Raw genomic sequence first — 8,912 nt, forward strand, 5'->3', positions numbered from 1 at the left:
GGAACTGGGCTTAAAAGCCAGCACTTGGATTGACTGGGACAGCTTTCTCTTGACTTAAGACATATCTCTCAAAAGTACTGCTTATCTTGTTCATCTGAAACCAGCTGGGTGGGTTAGTTAATATATGCTAATGCAGCTCCAGCTTAAGTGAAAGCTAAATGGTCAAAAGGGTAATTGCAGAAGGAGAGGTGCTTGATTTTGCTCAAAGGACTGGCTCTTCTGAAATCAATGTCATCCTACTTCGCAAGACGACCAGGGTTTCAAAACTTCTTGCATAGTCAGGCACTCATCATTAGTTAATTTCCTTGCTTCCCTAAATATGCAGCTGATCACACATCCATTTGCATAATTACTCTTTTATACATGCAGGATGCTGCAAAACTGTCATTTCTTTTCTATTTTAATGAAGCTGCTTTAATAGAATTTTGTATTGTTGTGGACATTGAAGAATATTGATAGTTGATAATTTGTCTGTGCTTTATAATGTACATTAATGTTTCTGCACTTCTCAGAGAGTTAGATTTGCGAAAAAAGGATCTGTTCTCACATCAGAGTGTTTCATTTATAAGAATACCAGAGATGTTTATTTGTGTTAGAATTAATAATGCATCTCTGTTTGTACAACAGGCATGTTTGCACTTTCAGTCCTTTATGGCTTAAGGGTCTAGGTTTTCAGTGGGCAGTGTTACATCTTTATGAGTAGCAAATGGTAACTCTTGTTCCCTGCATGGAAATATATTAATCATCATCATCATGATGATACATAACAATGGACAATACACATACCATTACAACCAAACCATTCTTTTTCTCCCATTTAATAATTATAAGGATGGTATTGCTTACTCTCTGAAGAAATTGTCTCCATTTTGATTTGCGTATATGAAAAATCCCCTGTAAGAATGAAGATCCAGATTAGTGCATGACATCAAGAGAATAATGCTGTGCAGTAATGACTGATGTAAGGCTGTGATAAAATTTACCATATACGACACTGTTAGAGGAGTGATTAATACATGCTGCAACTGAGAAACGATACCCTTCATTATCTGTATTCATATTAAAGGGGGCCTCAACCCAAAATTTAGAGCCATGTTACCACCAAATGCAACTGGGACTGTAAGGATGGAGGATTTTCTGTGGGAGTATCTGCTTGTATGAGAGGGAAAGGGAAACATGAGACAGAAGACATGCAAAGAACAAGCTGGAGACTAAGAACAGACAGAAAAGCACTTGCAGGAAAAAGTGTTTAGAAAAGGCAAGTTCTTTTGAGTTAGGTATTGTCTGGAAAGGACTTGGAACAGTTGTTGATGCATTTGTGAGAACGGGATTATTGGCATTTGTGCATAAAAGAGGATTACATCAGGATGGCTGACCACCATCAATTTCTTTTCACAAAAGGAGCAACTCACATGAGTTCCTTTTCTTATTTGGCTGGCTTTAGTTAAAAAAAAGTAACAATACTTACTGCTATTAAAAGTAATGCTTGATACACATGTGAAAAGGATTAAACTAAGAACTTTATGCCGTGACCTAGGTGGTCCTGCCAGTCCTCTATTAAAGCTAGCTCTGGCTTTCCTCCCTTGCGTACTTCAATGTTAAACATTTCCCTCAGAGCTTTATTTGTTCACTTTGCAGATGCTGATTTAGAGGGGAAAAATACAGTATAAAAAGGGAAAGTAGCATCCAGGAAAAAGAATAGTGAGTTTAGCGAACCAACAGAGAAAAAAACCAGCCTTTCCTTTTTCTATGGACAACAAACCAAATCATTTCCACCTGAACTGAAACAAACCCTCTCATTCTCTGCTTTCTGCAACTTTGCACTTAAAAATGCCCAAGCAGCCTGGGTAGCTATTGCAAAATATGCACTATGCTGTGTTTGTTTACCTTGGTTCAAAATCAAAAGTCTCATTGCTCCCCCAGACATGAGGCTTAGTCTCTGAGCCAAGAACGGATGAAATAAACCCTGCGCTCGTCCTGTTGCTGTTGAGCCAGCACACGGCCCAGAACACACAAGGGCATCGAATGCGATGTTGGGGAATTAATCCTTCACACTCCTCTGGGTAAATCCATGCTTTGACTATTTTATTGAGGTGAGGGAAAACTCTTCCCAGCACGGTGAGTGTGGGCTTATTTCCAATCGAGGTAATGCAAATGTAAATGCTAGTGGAGATAAGACTCCTGGGGGGCCTGGCACTTTTAAGGTCACTCCAAGAGGTATAACAGAGTAATCTCTCTCTCTCTCTTGTGGAACTGGCACTGCTCTGGTTTCGATACTACTTCAGCACTTTTTACCATCTACACAACTGAGCAAAGGATTTGGATTACTTTTCAGAAATGCCTCTTTGCTACACTGAACTTGCAGAGCATTGCCGCCAGGAGTGTGCTGGCTCAGGAGACAAGAAGAGAAGGCCATGCTACACTGGGAGGCATTCCTATACCCAGTGATGTCTGTACCAACTGGGTAATGCTGGACAAAAGATGAATAAAACAGTATTTCGATCAGATAGGGAAATAGTTGGTACCTGCAGAAACTTTTCCGTAAGACCCCTCACAGAGCAGAACATAGCAGTCACTAGCAGCCTTGATTGAAGTCTGGTTTTGAATCTCTGTCATTGAGCAAAAATAAAGAAAAATCAGTCCATTAAAGCCACATCTTCCATTTTTATAGCAACTTCAGTCTGAAAGAGTGAAGACCTTTGAAAAATTCATTATTTGAACTTTATCATCTGATGACGTTATGAGGAAGGAGGAGGATGTCTCATGAATTTCAGTTTAGAGATGGATAAATTAAGGCACCGGAAGGGTACCCAAGTCCAATGCAGAGTTGTGAATAAAACATAGGATTCCTAAATCTTCACCCTATACTTTTCACTGATATTATTTGCAATATTAGGTGGAGCTATTTTAGGAGTCTCATCAGGCAAAAGGATTCTTGACTTTTAACTATAGATTTGTCAGGCCTACAAAGTTTGTTTGGCTTTTGAGGAGTTAGTTTTCAGGTGAAAATGTATTTTGTATTTTCATTTTCTTATTTCTGAATTCAGGTTTGGCATCTCTGCCATCTTCCAACTAAAGATGAACATGTTGTACTACTTCTAATTGCACTCTGGATCTGTCCCTGGCTTGCTTCTGAAGATAAGCAAAACCACATGTCAGTCCTTACATAAATTGGTAAGGCCATTTCAGGTTTTTTGTTTCTTCCGCTTAGTATTATATTACATTTATAAGCACCTTCATAAAACCCTAGAAGCATTATTTATTTCATGTGCGACCGCAGAGTCTGCCCAGTTTGGCAGTTTGTTTGCAGAATCAGTCTTATAGGTCAAAGCGAATGATTATGAACCTACCTGCTCGAAGGGGAAATTTCTTTCTAATACTTATTATTTAATAATTGCATCATACTCTTAAAAATGAGAACTGATATTCTTTATTCATTTGTATCTTTCCTAATTAGGCTGGGTTCTGTGTAGTCATATAAAGGTATAATAATTTTTTTAACAGAGCTACCATAATATTGTATCAGTGAGCTCTGCAACTTGTGTATAGATATATGCTGCGTATAAAAGGAATTTAATTTTTCTATATCCAAACTTTGTCTTTTAATTATGGAATACAGGGCTTTAATGACCATTCACTTTTCAGGCATCATTTTAAGCTCTTCCTTCTGATGCTGATTTAGTGCATTGACAAGTCTAAATGAAGAGAGGACTATGAAGTGTTTTGAAGTTTTGATGCTGCAACAGATTTGCTGCATGATTTGAGCACATCATTTGAGTCATTCCAAGACAAATAGGAAAGAAGCAATATATCTGATATAGATCGAGTTTGGTAAGGGTTTTGAAATTCCCTCCTATGACATCTCATAAAAAAGAGAGGGACACACTGTCTACCATAAACTACTGCAAAGACAATACAAGACTGATAAGAAAACCATGCTCAAACTATGGTTTTGGATGGCTGATTGTTAGTAAAGCATCTCATCTCAGAGGATCATTCTGTTTCTGATAACAGGCATTACTTTAATTAATGACTTAGCTAATGGAATAGGGAATGCACTTATTAAATTTGCAAGATATGAAAGGCCATAAACATTTTTTTCAGAATAGGATTAGAATTCAGTAAGAATCAATAGACACAGAAGAAAGTTCACAAGTGAAGTCACACACAAGTTGGAGAAAGTCTGGTTAAGCAGCATTCTGCTGTCATCAGAAAAAAGGCAAGGGATTTTTGCTGGGCTATATAAGCAGATGTCCGATATGTTTCAGCCAGTGCTGTTCAGACCTCAGCTGGTGTGCTGTGTCCAGACTTGAGCACTGTTCTTTTACAAAGATGAGGATCCACAGGAAGAAGCCCAGAGAGAATAATAAAAAGACTGGAGGTCAAAAAAACATCACCTATGAGTAAAGATTAACATAGCTGTGTTTAGTCTTTGAGAAAAGTGAGGGGATAGATGATGCCATCAAATACCCTGAAGATTGCTGCTTTCTGCATCCACTGAGATAAGCTCATTACCTCTTGTCCAACACTGCAGCAGAGGAGATGAGGTTAGACTTGGGACAATATTTCTAACTCCAAGGTTAGTTCAGTGCTGGGATGCACTGCTTAGGGAGGCTGTGCTGTCTTCCACCACTGGAAGTTCTGAGAAAGGGCTTCAAGGGTTCTTAACATGACTGCTTTTAATGTTATATCAGTCAAATCAGGGAAAGAAAATAAGAGCTGTGGTTTTAGGACTGCATGCTTATTTATGCCAATGTACCAATTAGATTTGCTTTCCAAATGCTTAGCTAAATGTTGAAGAAATATGGCTGACTGGGGAATTCTTGCCTATACTATGGTTCCCAAAACTGCTAGCACTGGTTCAGCTGGGCTAGTAGAAGGGAAAAAAAACCAACACCTAAAATAGATAAGATTTATAGTCTTTGTACCATTTCTGTACATAGTGGAACATTCTTTGTGTCTTTTTGCTGTGCTATAGAGTTGCAATGCATGTGTGACTTCTATCAATAGATCCACCCTTTGGTTTCTTGACATTATAGTTTTATAACATCTTCATGGAAAGGGAGGTAATAATTACAGTTTATTGAATACAAAAAAACCCTCCAACTATAAAAAAAAACAAGTAGGAAGTACCACAGGCAAGTATAAAATAAAATTTCAAAGTTTACCTGCTTTATTTATCTGTGAAATTGTTGAGACGTCCTCCTCCACCACACACTTGAACATCTTTTATAAAGAGAACAACCATCTCATTCTTTTATTCCTTCCAACCTGTAGGAGGAAAAATTTGATTAGCTGGCATTTGTGTTTGTATGTATAGAGGAGAAACTTTAATTAAAGTCAGATCAAAGAAAAATGCTGCACTTGGCTTCTTTGAAGTCCTGCAGCCATTCTTGTCTTCAACAGAGATGACTGCTATGGTCTGGGCCTACCTTCTGTTTACAGGTGTTTTAACACCTTTGCCTCTTGTGCTCTTCCCACCCTGAAGCAGATTTCTTAGGTCCAGTGGACTGTCACTATTATTGAAGGAAAGAGCCACATTTGAGGAGACAGCTTCTCGGACAGATGGTTCAAATGCAATAGAAGACCTAGACAAACAGAGATGCAGTAGTCAGGAGGACTCTGTGCAGTGCAGGAACTGGTCGCAATGATGTTTACCACATTTTGCACCAGTATGACTGGAGAGAAGCTACACAAGTGAGGCTGTCAGTTGTTAGTTGATGGATTGCTGGGGCATGTAACCACACCGAGAAGTTCAAAAGGAGTAGATGAACTGCTTTAACAGGCTGAGTGAATAGATTTGATGGGAGCAGCAGATACTAGTGTTCATTAGAAACAGTGCAGTTTCAGCAAAGCCTGTCCTCCAGATTTTGTACGTTGTGCAGTCTTGTTGAATGGTCCTGTCAGATTACATCTATTTAATCAGAGGCGGCACCCATGGCATATGTTATTCCACCAGTGCTGTAAACTGTACATCACTGTTCACTAGCAACAGTGACTTTGCTCATTTAGAACAACATTGATGCATGGATTTGTTTCTAAAAGGACTTCCAGTTCTCCTGGTTGCCAGGGCACTAGAAGGCCTTAGTTGCCCTGATCCACCTTATCTGGGGGCTCTACTCAGGCACTTTCTTCCCATAGTGGGAAAGGACTCTGAGGTTCCATCTAAGCTCAGGCCCAGGCCACCAGGATTTGCTTGTGCTGTGTCTTGGGTGAGCCTGTCTTGGTTGCTCCCTTCTTGGGTGAGCCTCAGACCTACATTATAGGTGTAATTCTACATATAGGTCTCTAGTTCTGTCTCTTGCTCTTCCTGACAATATTTCCTGGAGGGATCCTGGACCTGATTTGACATCTGACCTTGTGTGATGGTCACTAGGTGCATGATAAAGCCTGCTGCTATCACCAACCTAGCCCTGGTCTTGACTGTGCCTTCACTGGTGGGGTTACCCTTGGCTCCCAGCTGATGATGCCTGGAGGAGCAGCCCTGCTCTGATACTGATGTGCAGCCCAGAAAGGAACCAACTGTTGGATAAAAGTACTCTTTTAAAATAGATTTTTTTTTTCAGAAATGCTTACTTCTCTTATTTATGTCTCTGTATTTAATCCAATCTGTTTCAACTTTCAATTTTAACCATGTATGTTACATTTTCTGTAGTTTGTTGTTGCCTGAATTTTTAAAGTATTACATACAGCAAAATACAGGAGTACTTTGACAAAATAAATCTGCTGGTGACTAATTTTAGCACAGTCAAATGCCTTTGGAACTGTACTGCTTTTATTTCTTGAAATGCAAGATGTCTAATCTGGTTAAGACAGCAGATTGTCATGCCAAGTACAGTCGTTGTACAGGATTAAGAACTATAGGATTACAGATCCTAATTATAGACTCTTGTCAGTCTACTATGTCTTAATACATTGTTTTCAACTTCTGATTCCACTTGTCATGTCTCTCTTGCAATCGTGTTTTTAATGAACTTCCTGATGTGTCTTCTAATTTGGCAAACCTGTATTCTGATAGCACTGCCTGGGTTCTATTGCATGTCGATATTACCAAATTAAATAATTTTAAAGGTCAGAGCTCTTCAAATTGAACATCTCTGTTCTGTGAGGCTTTTCACAACAAACTTCAAATTCTACTGCTATTTGAATATTCCAATATTTGCACTGCTTGATTTCTTGGTTTTCTGATTGCTTCCAGAAAAGCTGTAGACCATGATTTTCTGTAGCCATTTTTGCTGCCTGAGTCCCCATGTAGACAGTGTAGCTTTACATACTGAAAAAGGAATTTAGAAGATATTACTACTTATAGGTAATAGATTTACTATGAATGACATTGATACATTTGTCTTTTGACATCCTCTTTGTCATATTATTTTACCCTCAAAGAACTTCTTGCTTGGTGGATGCTATGGCGATTGTGCCACAGAGAATATTATTTGTCTGTGGCTGTGTCCTGCAGGACTGGCCAAACAGGAATCTTTCACATTCAGTGGAAAGCTGTCAAGATAATTAAAGTTTCAATTATTGACTGGAATGTGCCCTGGATTCCTTGACTGATGAATGGGACAAGATCTCGTTTACATTAGTTTTTTGCTCAAGTTCCTCGCCATTGCAGCACATGGTTCAGTTCAGCTGCACTAACAACGGGGAAAGTACATTGTCCAGCCAATATTGCTGTCATTTGGAGCATATTTTTTGGCACTGTAATCGGACCAGTGGTAAAATGGAGTCTTGTTTATAACAGCTTTCCAGCATTTTGCCTACTGCTTTTAAAGACATAGGAAACAGAAAACAGTACAGACCAGGACTTCAAAAGGAAAAAAGTGAAGGTTGCATGTTAACCTTTGAAAAGCTGGAAAATTGCCCCAACTGTCATGCTTGTGTCAGCATGGCAGTAATGATGGCTTACAGACATAGGCAAGCCAAGATTAGAGGTAGCAGTCAAACTAGTAGAGCTGGAAAAACACATCTTTTTAGTAGGTGAGCCCTATTTTAGCTCTATCTGTGGCCTTATTTCACAAGTGTTGTGCATATGAATTACAATTCAGTCTTTAATTACAACGTTAGGCAGGCTCAGAACCTGATTTGGAGCAGTGCATGCCCCGTGAAGGAAAATCACTGGATAATGATCTGACGTACATTTCATTCTCTCATTTTTAATTCTGTAATCCTGTGCCTTTGTTGCTGTAACCATTAAATACAGAATTATTAACTTCCTTGTGTTTTTCACAGTACCAAAACATTCAGACTTTAATAGCCCTGTCCTTGCCTGCCCTAGAACAGAAGCAATGTTTTAACCCTCTCTTCCAGGTGATCAGCAGAGGCACAGAAATATTGGTTGATCTCTCTCCCAAAGCCACGAGCTGTCCATTTGCAGCTTTCCTTCTCCTAAAATGTGGTGCTCGACAGCACTCCTGCCCTGTTCTGTGTCAGTCGTGAGCCTCTGGTACCTTTCCAGGCCCTAAGGAAAGGATCTGACAGTATTTCATGGTCAGAGCATTCACCATGGCACTGCTCATAGGGGAGGGATTGAGGCTGCCCCTGACCCACGTGTCCTGGCTGTGTCACACACCTGGCTGCCCTTGGCCTTGGGCCGCCTCTTGCCAGACCTTCTAGCCCTTGAAGCCCAACTGTCTGGTGACAGCATGGCTGACAACCAGGAGAGTGAAGGAAAAGCCTCCTTAAGGCTGTGCCTCAGAAGCGTTTTGGGTCACTGGCGGTGCTTTAAGGGCAGACAGTGAGGCCCACGCAGAGCCCCCGACAGGCTGGCCTTGCACCCTGGCTCCTGGGGTGTGACCCGGCCTCTGGAGGGGCACAGCCTGGCCCACGGCCTCAGAAAGGCTGCCGGGGGCGTGGGGGAGGATGTGGCCCTCGCCCGACTCCCCTCAGGGCACCTCCCGTACCCCCGGGGC

This window comes from Mesitornis unicolor, unplaced genomic scaffold (genome assembly GCF_000695765.1).
Source record: "Mesitornis unicolor isolate BGI_N332 unplaced genomic scaffold, ASM69576v1 scaffold24099, whole genome shotgun sequence".
Classification (NCBI taxonomy): domain Eukaryota; kingdom Metazoa; phylum Chordata; class Aves; order Mesitornithiformes; family Mesitornithidae; genus Mesitornis; species Mesitornis unicolor.